The sequence below is a fragment of the Pelobates fuscus genome, chromosome 6, assembly GCF_036172605.1.
Source record: "Pelobates fuscus isolate aPelFus1 chromosome 6, aPelFus1.pri, whole genome shotgun sequence".
NCBI classification, from domain to species: Eukaryota; Metazoa; Chordata; class Amphibia; order Anura; family Pelobatidae; genus Pelobates; species Pelobates fuscus.
In genome coordinates, this window is record NC_086322.1 from 153,986,739 (window position 1) to 154,004,857 (window position 18,119).

General features: G+C 38.1%; 1 long non-coding RNA gene across 1 annotated transcript; it reads left to right on the forward strand.

The window, feature by feature from the left end:
- Positions 1 to 989: 989 nt before the first annotated feature.
- LOC134615535 (uncharacterized) lies at positions 990 to 10,596 on the forward strand. The gene is made up of 3 exons (XR_010091302.1): positions 990 to 1,069; positions 7,996 to 8,046; positions 10,523 to 10,596. It is a non-coding gene; the product is annotated as an uncharacterized LOC134615535 (long non-coding RNA).
- The last annotated feature ends 7,523 nt before the right edge of the window (positions 10,597 to 18,119 follow it).

Sequence of the window (18,119 nt, forward strand, 5' to 3'; positions counted from 1 at the left end):
GTTGGGATCTGAAACAATAGTTGAAATCAGCTATTTAAGTTTGAATGTAGCAAAATTAATTTACAATTTATGCAAAGGAGGGCTGACATAGGGAAGGGAATGGTAATCCCGTGGGTGCTAGTATACAAGAGACTATGGGATACTGTGTGTTGGAACATCTCCTTGGTGATCACCAGACCTCTACTGCCATGGACTTCAATCCAGATCGTACCATGCCCCGAGCACTCGGGGACAATCAATAATGTAGACCATTCAGAGAAGCCAGTTCAGAGAATGTCCAAAGTTTATTGCAGGGAACAAAACTTATAAAGGCAAAACACAATAAAGGGGAAGTCTAGGGGGAGTTTCATTATTTATCAATTAAACATTGACAACTATTACTTACAGCACTAAAATGCTCGTGCAAGCAACATGGTACAGGCATGCAACCACTCATTCTAGGGGGAATGTGATAGGTGGGATCATCCAAAAAGGGGGTTATGTGCAACACTTGGCTGTGTGAGATCCTTGCAATGTACAAGGTTGTCAGCTTATGATTCATCTTAACAGAATTTAACCCTCTCACTGTCTCACAGCGATATCTTTCTACTGATTAAATGCAATACTGCAAAGAAAATGGAGTTAGCAGAATTGATCAAGCCCAGCACCGTATGGGCCAATTTGCATACGTTTAGTTTTTGGGCTGATGGTAGGTTTAAAACTCAAGGAGTCAAAGAACCCTGAGCTTCCCCCAGGACTATGAGACATATTGTCCCTGGAGGTATTTGCTCATATGCTAATTATTTATAGCTGTTCAAAGGACAAAATGACCCAGCGTTCTCATTTCGTTAATGAACAAACCCAAATGTACTCATCTCTACCTGTTGAAAAAAAAACAGACAAAAAAAAAATACTATAAAGAATATTTTGTTACGATCCTGAAGGTGGCAGCAGAACCCAATATACAGACACATACGAACACACCCAACTCGGACAGCCAAACAAGAAGAAAGATTAATGGTGCTGTGCAATGTTGATTATGGCTCTAACTAAATGCCCCCACCATGCCTGTTTTTAAATGACAATGCAGGTAAGACAGATCTTTTATTTATCTGCTTTATATATAATGAAATTAAGATACTACGTATGTAAAGCAACTCTTATTTTTTTTTTACATTTTGTGCCTTTCTTGTTATATATCTTCATTCCCACAAAGTGCATTATAGTTATAAAAAAAAAAGTTTTAAAGCGAATCACTTTCAATATGCACAAGAGAGAGACAAAGAAAAATAAAAAAATAAAACCTTTGTGTTCAGGATGGATGTGATTCAAATTGTTCTTTCTGTCTATTTGTCTGTTGAGCTACATTTTAGTCCTGGGTTGTCATGTGTACAGAATCAGTAATGGTATGATTACCAGACAAGGTAATGCATAAATAGGTGAACAAATTGCAAAGGGCATTATGTAACAACCATTATAAAAGCTTACTTTATCCAAGGATTCGAACGATAATGCATCCGCACACATGAGTTATCACTGAAATTACAGCAAGTATGTTTTAATCATGAATGTTCCCGGTGGCATTATGCTAATAAAATACTAAATGTCCCAGAATCAAATTATTTTTAGTTGTTTTTCCAGCATGTAAAGTGGCTTTTTCAGAAAACTATGACCTACATGTGTTAGCAATTCAGATAATGGCTAGCTATAGAGCTCTTAAGAATTCCCAGCATCTTCAGTGTTTGCGAATTGCAATAAACCAGGACATTCACCAAAATAGCATTTAAGGTCATTCAGCCACACAATCTCTGCAGAAAATATGCTTCTATAGGAATATATAGTCATTAACTGCTATTCAAATACACAGTATGTATGTATATATAAATATATATATATATATATATATACTGTTATTATTTTGCTTTAGGTTATTCGTGATTATTACCTCGCACCACTATTTTCAAGACTAAAGTAATAAACAATGTTATTGGTTTGTGATAAATTGATTGAATTAACCTATGATTAGGAATCTTTTAGCTATGAGTTAGATGAGGTATAAGCACCGTAAGATACTCCAACTCCTGTGGTCTACACTTCTCATGATGCTTAGCTTGCTGTCTGACATAGTGGGAATTGTTGTCTGCAGCTGTAGGAGTCTCTAGAGAAGGAGATAAATACAGTATTTTAAAAAATATTTTCAATGTTTTTAATTGAGGGCTCAACATTGTAGTACTAAACTATTGCAGTTGTATATAACATTGCAGCGAAAGCAAAGGTAAAAGAGCCAAGAATGCAAATTAGGGTACAAACTAAAATTAGTCATGAAAGGACAAGAACGGAAAACTGTGATCGCTTCAATAATACATCCGTTTCGGGCAATATTGGAACAGAATCAATGCATCAAAAGAAGTTAACCCATTTAAAATTAAGGAGGGAATGAGGTTCTAAGTACTGAACCCTGAGGATAAGAACAGTAAGGAAATAAAGAGCTGAAATGCTTGGGTACAGGTTATTGTAGCACACTGTTGTATGTTTGAGTTCTACAGAGAGAAGCAAGTTTAAATGGTCACTACATCAAGACTTTATGGTGCTTGCACTCGGAGCCAAAACTCATGTTGGAGAGAGTTCCGTTTTAGTTATAGCAGCATTTATTTGTAATTATTGTGTCAATCAGGCAATCTAGAACATATAGTTCCTGATTGCCAATATATGTTTAAACACCCTTTTGTGTGCAGCATCTGCATGCAGCTTGACCAATAGAGAAGGCTCTCTTATGCCTTCCCTGCCATGGAGCTCAGCTAAAGACTATTCATTATATAGCTGCTATTATTTTACTGAGCAGTTACAGTAATCCTTTGTGTTAATTAGAACCTATAGAGCCAGACTTGCAACCTTTGCATTACAAGCTTAGTTCTCCACCTCTAGCCTAAGCGGTAATGTGCAACGCCCTGCTGGAAATTAAATGAGTCATTTCAGAAACCACCTCTAGGAGTAAAATGAGCATGTCAAAGAGGCACTCAGACTGGACAGATTTGACAAACAACCAACACATACCCAGCTGCTCTCCACAGCTTATTCAAATAGCCATACTATGTTACTAGTAAGTCAGCCTGTACTGTAGTGGGGCAAGGGGATGGAAAACTATAGCAATGCAGTACTGTATAAGGGCAATTTGCAAGTTAACTCTTTTACTAAGGGGAAACAATGTCAGTAGTTAATTTGCTTCATAATGGCGATACATTTATTTTTTATGTGATAACAATTAGCTGATGGAGCACTGCCCTGAGTGTCATAATGGAAAAGCCACTCCTGGATAAAACTAATTTGAGATGATAGACTACTTATCTCATAAGCTTTTACTGGACAAGGGATGGGAAGAGATTCATCCTACACTCTCTCTCTCTCTCTCTCTCTCTCTCTCTCTCTCTCTCTCTATATATATATATATATATACACCATATTTGGCAGTGATTTTTAACCCCTTAAGGACTGTGGACGTACTAGCTACGTCTGACAAAAAAAAAGTCCATACAGCAGCGTGATCGCTTTCAGCCGCTCTAAGGGTATTGCAGCAATGCCTCAATGTCGAGGCATCCTGCAATACCTCTCCTGACTGCCGGGCCGCCGAGGAGTCCATCGAGGGGTCGAGGCACTCAGTGAAGACTTAAATAAAATCAATAAAAAAAAAACAAATAAAATAAATTTCTTAATCTCCTCCCTCCCCCCAGCCATGTGGCTTCCAATATGGCCCTGCCTTTCTAAAGGCAGTGCATCATGGGGCTTCTGGGGGTGTCCCTAGCCTGCCTCATCATAGAGGCAGGCTAGGGTCATCCAATCAGAGCTTGCCCCTATAATAATAATTATTATTACTATGATCCCCATTTTTCTGGTCAGGTCAATATTAGTAAATATTGAGTCTGATCAGTGTGGATCTCCCTCCCTCTCTTCACTTGTGTTTTAGTGAGAGAGAGAGAGAGAGATCTGTGTTTAGGTAAAGAGATTTAGGTAGTTTTAGGTAGGGATTTGTAAAATTGTGAGACCCAAAGGCTCTTTTCAGAGCCATTAACCCCTATCTTGCCACTGATCTCTATAAATCATTGTCTCTTGCACAGCAGCACTTTTTTTTGCTGTCTGTGCATTTTTTTGTGATTTTTTTGTGACAGATCACTAAATAAAGTGATTGTGATCATGTCACAGAGGTCACAGAGGTTGTATAGCTCTAAATCAGACTCGTCTATGTCTGACTCCGAACCTAATTTTGACCCGGCCAGGTGCTCAGCTACATCACTAGATACAGTGTCTGCTGCTAGTGATTAATCTAGTGATGTATCTGAGGCCGCTAGGCCCCCTGCCAGAAGGAGACGTACTGCTCCAGCCCGCAGTGCTGCTGAGGAGTGGGTAGCGCCTCATCGCCAAAGGCCAGAAATCCCATCCTTCATCACAAATCCTGACATCAATGTGGATGTCACAGGATTTAGCCCCCAACAGCTTATGGAGGTGTTTCTGGGTGATGATGTATTGAGGAACATTGTCGCCAAAGCTAATTTATATGCCATCAGTTGTGTGCTTCAAAGCTTGACTCTTTTTTGGCAAAGCAGCAATTGGTTCCCATTGATGTGCCATAATTAAAAAATTCTGGGCATTGTTTATGCTGATGGGCATCATAGAAAAGCCCTCCATCTGCTCCTGCTGGAGCAGTATCTCAATCTGCCCTACCCTCATTTACTCCCAGTGTATGTCAAGGAAGAGGTATGGAATGATTCTACGTTTCATGCACTTCAGCGACAACAGCCTGTTCCCCCTATGGAGCATCCCCATTTTGACAGGCTGTGTAAAATCTGCCCACTGATTACCCACTTCGCTGCCAGGTTTACAGAGGCTAATAGACCTCGAAGGAATATATGCGTGGATGAATCCCTGATGAAGTATAAGGGAAGGCTGGGATACTAACAGTATATTCCTTCGAAGCGCTCCAAGTATAGTTTAAAGGTATATAAGCACTGTGAGAGCGATACTGGGTATACTCAGGCCTTCCGGGTGTATGAGGGAAAGGAAATTATTTAGTGGATTATGTACCAAGATACACCTGCTCCCTGGGCGGTGATGGGAGAGATCAGAGTTGGGGCTACCCACTTTATTTTTTAAAATCCCCCCCTACTGGGGCAAAAAATAAGCAGTCTGTTTCAAGAGGGGGCAGAGAAAGGACACCGTATTTTCCTGTCCTGATTGTCCTGGACTCTGCATTGGGGACTGCTTCAAGCAATATCACACACTGGTCCATTTTAATTTATTGTTTTTTTTACATTTGCCATTCAGTTTTTGGGGTTTTTTTTGGTTACGTTTACTGTTCCTGAGTTTATTTGTTTTTTACTTTTACTGTGCCAAACTATTTTTATGATCAAGTTCAACCTATGCATGGGGGCATGAGTGTACTCAGGAGGCCTTGCAGAAAACAACCTGGAATATTTTCTTGCAAAACCAACAACAGGCTCCCCTAAATCACACACAAATGTGTGTGTAAAAATGAAAATTGAAAGATTACCTCCACACATTTTCTCCAATTTTTTTTGGCTAAAACGGTTGCATCAAAGGCATCAAAACACTCCATATACAATACCTTGGGGTGTCAACTTTTCAAATATATAAGTTCATGGCAATAAAATAAATTGGGATATGTAAAAAGCCCCCCCCCCCCCCCCACAAAAAAAATAGTCAAAGAAGATATGTCAAATTTGAAAAACACATGTCAGAAGTTTGGCATTGCACCCCCAAACAACCCAACAAACCTATCGATAGGTGTTATCACTGTACTCAGGAGATGTTGCTGTACACATATTGGGGTGCTCTTTGGTTGTAACCCTTAAAGTTCTCAGTAGATGTATTCTTAAATTGCTATGTGTGTAAAAAAAAAAAAAAAATCACCAACTATTTTTTTTTCTAAATTTGGCATAGATTGATGGTAAAATGGTTGCATGAAAAGAGTCAAAATACCTCAAGTATAATACCTTAGGTCGTCTTCTTTTTAAAAAATATATACATGTGAAGGATTATTCTGGGATTCTTGACAGATATCAGTGTTTCAATGTAACATTCATTAATTTTGAAAAAAAATTGGATTGTGCTACTTGTACTCATTGCCCTATAACTTGCAAAAAAAGAAGAAGCTAAGAACATGTTAACATTGGCTATTTCTAAACACAGGACAAAATTTAGAAACTATTTAGCATGGGTGTTTTTTTGGCGGTTGTAGATGCGTAACAGGTTTTGGGGGTCAAAGTTAGAAAAAGATAGCCTGCAGCTAGAGGTAAAAGGTAAGAAGAAAAGGTTGGGGGGACATGACGATTTCATTAATGTACTGTACATTTATTATTTAAAAAAAATCACACAAAAAACAAGAAGAACAAAACATTTGCTCCATGCACCCCTCACACACCACTAACCCCACACACACAGCACCCTCACACACATACACACACACACACAGCACCTCTCACACACAGCACCTCTCTCTCACACACACAGTACCTCTCTCACACGCATCACCTTCCTCACACACAGCACCTCTCTCTCACATACAGCACCTTCCTCACACACAGCACCTCTCTCTCACACACACAGCACCTCTCTTTTGCACACAGCTCCCTTCACACACACACACACACACACACACACACACACACACACAGCACCCTTTACACACAACACCTCTTACACACAGCACCCCCAACACACACTCACAGAACACACACAGCACCTCTCACACACCGCACCTCTCACACACAGCACCTCTCTCACACACAGCACCTCTCTCACACAGACAACACCTCTCTCACACACAGCACCCCTCACACACACAGCACCTCTTTTGTGTGTGTGTATTCAGCAGACTGTGTATGTATTTAGCAGTCTGTCTTTGTGTACTCAGCAGTCTGTGTGTGTACTCAGCAGTCTGGGTGCCTGTATTCAGCAGTCTGTGTGTGAATGTGTTCAGCAGTCTGTGTGTATGTATGTATTGCATTTGTTGGAGGCACCAATAAATATAAGATTAATTTTAGAGATAATTTACATTTTTATCCATGTTAGTTGTTGTGTAGGCAGGGCCCAGTGCACTCCTTTGCCCGGGGGCCCATAATGCTGTTAAGATGGCACTGGTTTGGCCTGGACTTGACTTTCTGCAATATGAATAAAATGAGGTATGTTTATTTATTCAATACACATATAATATATATAATAATACATATATTAAATATACAATACAGCACATAAAAAACGGCATGCCAGTGAAAGGAAATGAAAAAGAAAATAAATTATTATATGCATCGAAAAGAAACCCATTTTGTACACGTATAACCCAAGTTCCTGCAATTAACAAACAGAACCCAATTAATAGAGATTCATGTAAGATAAAGTAGCTATCAAGAGGGTTTAACTGTGCTTAGAGAAAAAAGGATGCCCTTGGCATTTAATAATAGGCTCTATGAGGATTAACTACTCCTGCCAAAGGCAGCAGTGGGGAGGTGAGTATTTTAAAAACTAGGGAAACATGAAAATGCATTGGTACAGACGTCTAGGTATAGTGTCACAATAGGTAGTGTTTGTAGGATAATGACATAATCTAATCAACACAATAAAAAATAATGTCTATACTGTTATGTCAGACACTACTGTGTGAAGACACTGCTCAGCATGGTTGACATTAAGGGATCAGTGTTGCTTTCAAACACAGTCAATGTAGGTATATAATATATCTTTCTAAAATACTATTTGAAGGGGGTAGGTGATAGAGCTGCTTTGAATTTGAAATTTTCTTCAAATTCACAGCAAATTCTCACTCTTATTAAAAATCCCTGATATTTTTCAAATATAGGTTATAGGTAAACATACTATAAAGAAAAAAAAAATCTTGGGAAATGACAGTTCCACTTTGATATTGTAAATATTTACTGCTATATATGATGTACACAAATAGAAATAATCATATTGTAACTCTCATGTGTTTTTCTTTGCTGTGAGCAGGTGACACAGCTGGACGTGGATGTACTAGTTGGCACATCTGTAAATCCATGGGTTTGCAACAAATTTTACTGATTTAAATAGTCCAGGAATCCAAGAAGATGAATACCGACTGCATTGTGGCAAAAAGCTCTGTTCTGTGAACGGTTTTGATTCCATTCAAAGCTCACAGAATATCGTGCCATTTGTTTCATTCTCACAGAGAAAAAAAAAATACATTATTGTTTCAGGAAATCTATGTGGTACATACATCATACTGCCAATAGTCTAGGTGATAAATTAAGATTTCTCTGACATCATCTAATTAAGAATTACTGTGACTATAATTAACAGATTATGTGTGCAGCATATGGGTAGGGAGGAGCTTTGTGATGATCTAGAGGGCATCTCAAGTGACATAGGGTGACAGCATAGACAGTGTCTGTAAATGTGTGAAGCCACAGGATACTGTTATTTGAAGATATATATATATATATATATATATATATATATATATATATATATATATATGTCCAGAGATTATATTTGTATTTTTTTTTTTTTTTTTTTTTTATTAAATATGTTTAATTGAAACACTATGTGTATCCAACCTGTTTCTATAGACTTAGTCTGGTGAACTGTGGTTAAGTTAGTAAATACTTCTTATTGACTTAAGACACTTTATTTATCTGGGTTTGCAAGTGTATGTTTGTGGTACAGAGATATGTCAACATTTTAAAGGATCTTCAGGTATACTGGACAATTCTCCATTATTCCAGGTTTATTGAAAAAAAAGCAGTGTGCTTAGTTTATTTGGACTATTATTGAACACAAAATTATGCCTCTCGCATATTAGATGAACTGGTTTAGTGAACTGGTTTGGTGTATAAAGAAAAAACGATTATAAATAGGATGTCTTATGTATATTTCCTACGCCTGACCAGCTTTGACCTACTTCCTGTGGGTCAGATAAATTTTCCCATACTACTCACCCTTTCCTCTGTGATCTCGCGATGCCTGCTTTCATTATTCCCAAACGTCCTGTCACGTAGATCGGAAACCGGCGAAACTACCATATTTCGTCCTATCAGAATGAGAACAGTTTGTTCATTCATGTTAGGACGCAATTCGGGACTTTTGTTTGGATCGGAATTTCATTTGAATTAATGAAATGCTGATCTATTTGTGCCGCAAGTTGATAGCTCCCTAATTCCCAGCGAATAGGGAGCTATCTGCTAAAAGGCTGAAAGACCTAAATTGGTCCTTCAACCATATTTACTAATACTAAGTAAAGATTATTTAGTATTAGTGTAAAAAGGGAGTTTTATATCACCCAAATGCCCCTACTCGCTATACCGCAAGTAGGGTCATGTCTACTAAACAGTGAGCAGACAAAAAAATAAGCTCCCCACCCCCCTAAATCAATTAATGGGGGCCCTAGTAATAATAACCCTACTCACAGTATAGTGAGTAGGGGCATTCAGGAGATTTTAACCTCCCTCATATTGACCCCCTTAGAGTGAGAGAGGACATGGGGGGAGTTAAGAAGCGGCGGGGAGCACCGCTTCAATTTTTACATATTACAAGGAGGGAGCTGCGAGCCAGTAGCTGCCTCCTTGTAATAATTAAACGTACGAATGAAGAGGTATTCGTTCATTCATTTGAAAATGTCTATTTCTGCCGAATGAATGTATTGATGAAATTCCCGTCTGAATGCCCCAGTGTTTAACTGGGCATGCGCGGGAATTTTATAGCCCTATCTACTGTGGCCAGCTGACGTTCCCCAGAGACTTCATCTCCCCACACAAAGATAGCGGCGCACAGAACCTAAGTCCGGGCAGAAAATAAAGTTATTAAAAAAGTAAAGTAGGGTGCCTAGGGGCTTTTGGGTGCACTATAAAATGTAATGGAGTTGGAAGGGGGGGTTAAAAAACCAAACAAAAACGGATGCAACCATGACAGTGCTGCTTTAAATGGCTTAGATTATAATAGGTCAATTCACAATATTGTTTCTATTGTCAAATGGAAAAATTGCACAACATACAACAGAAAACCTAGCTCCTGGACTGAAGTTGGTGTCAATATCGGTTCATATGTTGTGTATGGGGAGGGAGTGTGTTAGAAAAAAAGAACTTGCACGGATTTTCATGGAAGCAAGTGATTTGCTTAACCCTTGTTAGGAAAGGGTAAAATAATGTTTCTTCAGCCCATTTATTTAGTTGATCAAGGTTTAATACTGAGCTCCAGCACCGTATGCGTAATGGATATCACGCATTATATTAGATGTCACTGTACAACTCATGCCTCTTTCAAATATCTAAGATTTTGATCAATATTATAATTTGCTGCATCTTTGCTGTCAACCACTGGCTCAGCTGGTAAACCTATAATTAATAGACACCAGAGTGACCCCATGCTTGCTCTCCTGGTACAATTATTGGTAACCTTTACCAGGGTTCACACAGCCCCACGGTATTCATTTCCTTGATTTTCTGTGCTATGAACAACATTTTCAATGCCAAATAATTTCTTTCTCCTGTTTATTTTACAGCATTGTTACAATTAGAAAGAAATTGAATCAGAGCCTGTCCTCCCTGCAGTGGAGGATTTTAACACACAGCATGTATTCCTATGAGCTGGATACACAGTATCGTAACTGCTTTGAGTTTGCAAGAATTCATGCTTTGCCGAAAAGTAGATTAAACTGGTATTTTTATTTTTAAAATGTTATTTTTTAATTTTCAATTGCTGTGTCCTACTGTGATTCAGTTGATAAATATATTAAATAGTGCTAGACAAGTTGTGGTAGACTTATATTCTCTTTCATATGATAGCTGTGGTTTATCCCCTTAATCTATGTCTTATTAATGACCTTTTGAGATAATCTACTTTAAAAAGTCGCTTCAGGTCTGCTTGTACTCATTAACGAGTAACCATTTATGGGATAAAAGTTAACAACTTAAGTTGACTTGAGCTGTCTTACATCCACCCCAATATTAATCTTGATACTGAGGATACAATTTGAGATTTTCTTTGAATTCACTTTAAACCTCCAACATTTTTAACATTAGTGGATTTCAAGGTGTTGTACTAATCTTTTAAAATAACAATTTTGTACAGAAACACTCTATTCATCTTTTACGAAACTTCCCCCCACCCAATAACATTGATAAAAACAGGAAGTCGTACTTTAAAAAGTCAAAATCAAAATGACTATAAATCTAAAGCTGGATCTGATACATTGGCAAGACAATATTGTAGAGTAGTACAGGATCCGCACAAAAAATGTGTGCCTCCAGATGCCGATATTCAAATCTAAAAGATCTGTGTAGCACATCCATTTACACACCTGTGGACATGTGGGATAATAGGGGACCACTTAGCAAAAAATGATTGACTATCCTATCCTTATTGTAGGTCATCTACACCCCAATATTTAGAAAACTGGTTAATACACAAAAGTAAAATACAGGGGGTGGGGCCTGACTCTTAAGATGGCTGGAAGTGTCTGCTAGCAGCTCCGGGAACCCAGAGTCATTAAACAGTTCCTACGCGCAGAACTTACCCTGGAAACTGAATGGAACCCACTGAAGTGATTAACAACCAGAGAATCCTTTGCTGGCACTGCTGTGCATCGATCTGGCGCGGAACTCCACAATCCGTACTTGTGGCCTACAAAGTCTGCCGGCTTGTCTGTTGGGGGAGGCGGCCGCTCACGGCTAACTCACGGCAACCTCCACTCATCCCTCTCACCCCCCCTCTGGGCAGGGGGGATATCCCGGTTTCCGTTGGGGCAAGCTATTTCCTCTCGCAAAGGCTGATCTCCGCGTCCCATCTCACCCTTAAAAACGCTGTGATCCCAAGATGGCCTCCGCAACACAGCATCTCCTAAGTCAAGCGTGTCCGGGAGGCCAGACTTGGAGGGAACCTTTCGAGGTAAGATTCGAGCAGCTATGCCAGAACTTCTGGGATCAAGTTGCCTATCGCACACCTGTACCTACCTTGCCTACACCACTGCCTACATCAGACGCCATGCCAGCTCTATGTCCCTCTTCTTTGCTGGGAGCCCACATGGAGCAGCACCCAGGCTGCTACCGTCCACACACCCAAAGGCAAAAATGTCTGCGTGCGCTTCATTCTTCTGCTGGGACAGAGGGAAACCCTGGTCATCCATTCCTCATCTACTCATGAGGGCTGAGATAGATGTGGCAAGAGGGACTTTCACATGGGACTGTTCCTGATGCTAACACCTCAGGCTGACCTCTCTCTGTACCAAGAGGTGAGGGCGAAGGGAGCAGATGCAGAGCCTGGTTCCAAATTAACCCCCCTATACTGATCTCTTAGAGGCATAGGATGATTAATATAAGTGGACCCTACTTTAACTCAAGATGTCATCCTATATAGTTTTATGTTTGTTCTCTAGGTTAGATCTCTGTTACTAATGCCCAGCAGTTCTATAGCATTCTAGATCCTACAATAGCTAGGCTAGTTGTTTGCTCATCTGGAAAGCCTATTGTATATTGTCTTGTAAGCATGTACACTTATTTCTGACAAGACCTGTTTACCAAGCCTGATTTTATTTTTTCTGTCTCTTCAAAAAAAAAGAGCGCAGCATATCTTGACCTGTTATGCATATCTTTGTCGTTACACTCCATGATACCTGCTTTATGTATTGTCCTGGTATCATGGAGCTGCTCTCCAAAAATAATAATAAAAAAAAGAGTAACTACAAAAAAGTGGGGTAAGCTTCCTCAATGCAGTTGGTCAAGAATAGTTTTTCAGACATTTGCCTCCAACGTTAACAGCCCTAGAAATTCCAACCCTTCCGAGTGAAGTTGAGCTCTAAAATGTATGAATTAAAAGAATGTATTGTGGTCTACAATGGACACTTTAGGACAGTACCATATACAATGAAGCAGTCTGATTGCATTCCCCACATTTACTATTAGGGGACAACCCTGCTTTAAAACATAAGGGAGTAAAATAAGCCCAATGTAAATTTCTGAATGCCATCTACCAATAAAAGACATTGGGGTATGGATATTAGTGTTCTGCACGAAAGATATAAAGTTCATTGAGGAGAAACCTGAGTCTGCCAAACTCCTCCACTGAGATTTCCTGTCAATAATATTTTGGGAAATTTTGGCACAGATATAACACTTTTTACTTTAAAATTAACATTGATTTTTCAAGGAGCATGCTATTTATAAAACTTTGTATAAGGGGAATTAACCCTAAACGTACCAGGAGATCTTCTAACCATAAAGGGGAAACAGCAGTACTGGTCCAGAAATGAACCCAATACGTAAACCACACACTGGAGTATGTAAACTCTCTATACGTCTCCTAATCTCAAATATATGATAGGTTAAACACGCCAAAAACTAAGCCAAAAGATGGATAGATACAAATAAAAATAAATATAAATAAAAATAAAAAGTAAAAATTGAGATAAAATTATTCTAAATTATTCTAAATCCATGTACTGAGTACAAACTGGTGCAAATGAGTGTAACAGTGGATGTGGACTCCAGCAACAAAGTGTATATGCGTTCAGCTGTACTGTGATACTGTCTGTAATACTGAGTCTGTATGATAACAGACAAACACAGAAATATAATCTAATGTTTTGCAGTGTTGACTACTGCTCAGACATTAAGTTACTGGCATAAATCTAGAATGATAAAGATAAGTGTCCTCAAGTACTTTATAGCTTCAAAAAACACCAGTTTTTTTCAGTAAAAAAACGATAACATTTATTTTAACAGCATCATCAATGGTAGAAAAAATTAATGAAAACGTGATACATAGTATATATATAAAAAAATCGATGGATATATTTACAGAGTCCTTTGGGATAAGCAGAATCCAATTGAAGTGGTTGCTCACTGAACCTCTGGCCAGTCAAGAGGTAACGGTGGAAAAAAACCGGGAAGTTAGTTTTCAAAATCTTCGCGTGCGTCTCACTCTGTGTTGGTCTGTGTTCCCCTGGATCTCTATGAAAATACGGCTCCTGCCGAAAGTTGCCTTACGCGTTTCGTGACTGAATGATGTCACTTCATCAGAGGCTCGTAATCTTAGGAGAGCAGTCAATGTTCTTATATAGCTCCCATTAACCAGAATATCCCATGCAGCTGTGAACTGTCTGAATAAAATTAATCACTTTATCCGTGATCTTTGCAATGTTAGGATAACGGAAGAATAAACGTAATGAATGAATGAAAAAGGAGCAAAAAGAGTAATGTCATATAAAACAATGCACATAAAACATACACACCTATAGTGCAGAATATCAATCCATACGTAAATGTACAACTGAGGGGCAGTTTATAATACAAAACCACATTGTTTAAAATCAGGGTGAACCTAGATAAGGCACATATATTTTCAAGCATTGTCGATTACACTGGCTCTATGAGGCTAATATTTGTTATTCAAGAGTCGAGTCTACATGTATACATGAATAAATCAATACAAAGACAATACCACTATAATTTCCACTATAATTTCGGTATGATATTATGTCGGGACAAATTCTGAGTGTTTCCAGTCTATACTAAAGTATGAGAAACCGAAAGTCATTGATATTTCTCTCTAGATTAAGATTTACCTTACTCTCTAGATTAAGATTTGTTTTATCTAGATTGCAAGTTAACAGCAATCCAGTATCCTGTTATTGCCTTGATACAATTTGCAATCCTACTGAAAAATCCCTCCCCACAATGTTCTGTATCTCTATACCATTTGGAGGAAGTTTACCCTACTATCTAATTTTATTGTCTTTGTATTGATTTATTCATGTATACATGTAGACTCGACTCTTGAATCACAAATATTAGTCTCATAGAGCCAGTGTAATCGACAATGCTTGAAAATATATGTGCCTTATCTAGGTTCACCCTGATTTTAAACAATGTGGTTTTGTATTATAAACTGCCCCTCAGTTGTACATTTACGTATGGATTGATATTCTGCACTATAGGTGTGTATGTTTTATGTGCATTGTTTTATATGACATTACTCTTTTTGCTCCTTTTTCATTCATTCATTAAGTTTATTCTTCCGTTATCCTAACATTGCAAAGATCACGGATAAAGTGATTAATTTTATTCAGACAGTTCACAGCTGCATGGGATATTCTGGTTAATGGGAGCTATATAAGAACATTGACTGCTCTCCTAAGATTACGAGCCTCTGATGAAGTGACATCATTCAGTCACGAAACGCGTAAGGCAACTTTCGGCAGGAGCCGTATTTTCATAGAGATCCAGGGGAACGCAGACCAACACAGAGTGAGACGCACGCGAAGATTTTGAAAACTAACTTCCCGTTTTTTTTCCACCGTTACCTCTTGACCGGCCAGAGGTTCAGTGAGCAACCACTTCAATTGGATTCTTCTTATCCCAAAGGACTCTGTAAATATATCCATCGATTTTTTTATATATATACTATGTATCACGTTTTCATTAATTTTTTCTACCATTGATGATGCTGTTAAAATAAATTTTATAGTTTTTTTACTGAAAAAAACGGGTGTTTTTTGAAGCTATAAAGTACTTGAGGACACTTATCTTTATCATTCTAGATTTATGCCAGTAACTTAATGTCTGAGCAGTAGTCAACACTGCAAAACATTAGATTATATTTCTGTGTTTGTCTGTTATCATACAGACTCAGTATTACAGACAGTATCACAGTACAGCTGAACGCATATACACTTTGTTGCTGGAGTCCACATCCACTGTTACACTCATTTGCACCAGTTTGTACTCAGTACATGGATTTAGAATAATTTAGAATAATTTTATCTCAATTTTTACTTTTTATTTTTATTTATATTTATTTTTATTTTTATCTATCCATCTTTTGGCTTCGTTTTTGGCGTGTTTAACCTATCATATATTTGAGATTAGGAGACGTATAGAGAGTTTACATACTCCAGTGTGTGGTTTACGTATTGGGTTCATTTCTGGACCAGTACTGCTGTTTCCCCTTTATGGTTAGAAGATCTCCTGGTACGTTTAGGGTTAATTCCCCTTATACAAAGTTTTATTGTTTCAGAGCTCTAATGGGGAGCTCATTTACCAGTTGAGGACTTCTTCCTACCATATTATTATAGACCACAATTAAATCAACCATTTTTTCCACTCATCCAGGGTAGATTTTTCCACCCATATCTATATGCTATTTATGAAGTTATGTATTTATTAATGTGTTTATCTGCTTATTTATCATAGTACAGCTTGGCCTGTTTATTTGAGTCAACGATCAATTGAAGACCCGGTTATAATTTAGCTATCTGTCAATTGCAGTGGTTACCAGCTTAGTTTTTTAACCCCTTAAGGACCAAACTTCTGGAATAAAACGGGATCATGACGTGTCACACATGTCATGTGTCCTTAAGGGGTTAAAGCAACACTAAAGTCACCCAGTTCACTCACTGGTGTAGTGCCCCGGCGCTTTAGCCCTGCAATCTGAAATATTTCCATTTAGTACATACAGCAATAGAATTATTTCATGGCTTAGCAGACCTCTAGTAGCTGTCTTCCTGAAGTCATCTCTTTAATGTTATCAAATGCAGAATCATAGGGAAGCATCGGATTCACTGATTCCCTATTAGAAGCATTTGATTGGAAAAGTGTGGCACTCACCATGCATGAACATATTGTCCCCAATGCTTCTGCACTGGATTGGATGAGAAGCCAGTGATGCCTCATGGATTACATTTAATGGGAGGAGGAGCGGGAGCACCAAGTGAGTCTTGCCGCTGGAAAAAGGTAAGTATATACCTTTTTACATAATTTATAAGCCACGGTCTAATCTCCTAATGATGCCCAGTTAACTGTTTTTTTTTTTTTTATGAGCATTACTTGATCTGATGATATGTCCCTATACATTATTCTCACTGAGATCACATCTTGTTTCTAATTGCTCAGTGGTGTTACAAGTTCTGTCTTTTAACATCTTCGTTCACTCACCATCGTCTGCTGTCCATGATGTTATTCTTGTATTAACTCTCTCTCTCTCAATAAAAATCTTGTCACTTTCATCTTCTATTAGTTTATCTTTGCAAAGGTAAGCATTTGGTCAAGAGGCACAATAACCAGCAGTAAGAGTGCAGGTTTGATCTTTATTGGAAGTGGCACCAATAGCACTCTTACAGCCTCCATTATAATTACAATAAGTAACTGAAAGACAAGCCTCAGAACACATTTAAATTAATGTGATGGTTTTGGCACATATATGCACTTCAACAATATAAAACAATGCTATTTCTGAGAAACAACAATGTTTAGAGTTTAGCAATGTTTAGACATACAGCCACTAGAAGCTATTCCTATTTCCTTCAGGTTTGAAGGACTTTACTCTCGGCATCATCATACACATAACACCTGTTGCTTCTCATATAGAAGCATTGGATTGGCAGATCTCTGAGATTGCTGTGCATGTGTTGTGTTTCCTGATTGGACAAAAGTCAGGATTGATGACTTCAGTGGACAACGATCAGATGTAGCGAGTCTGTCCAGGCATTGGGATAGGTAATTTTTTTTTTAAATATCCAGAAGAAAAAAAAACAAGTGGGGAGGTGCAATCTAAATAGTAAAATAGTAGTTTTCAGAAGCAACAAAGTAATTTCCTGTATTCCACAGCCAATACATATGCAGAAATGTCTTGATCTTCACTAACAATGCGTCTCCTGCAATATTATTCTACAATATTGTTAAAATATATTTTTTTTATATTTCAAACATATTTTTTAGCTTTCATTTGTAATTCAAGAACTTGAATTCAAGCACTGCAATTTATACATGAGATTTTGTTAATAATATTATTTTAGATGGCTAAAAAATGTCTTTGGCATACAGACATACGCTACATGTACAGTGGTGAGTGCTCTAGATGTTGTGGGGGGCATAGTGGGTGGGAGAATAAGCCCACAGCATTGAGCAAGAAACAAGCTTTAAGTAAAGATAAAATGAACTCAATATATTTTCTGCAGTTTCACTAGCACAAAATAAACATTACAATTTAAAAGTTCCCTGAAGCAGACCTTGACATCCACATTTTGTAGAGGAAGAGTTCATTTTAAGGTCAAAGCAGCTCATGCAAGAAATATTACAGGCATAGATTGGTTTATAGCAACAGCA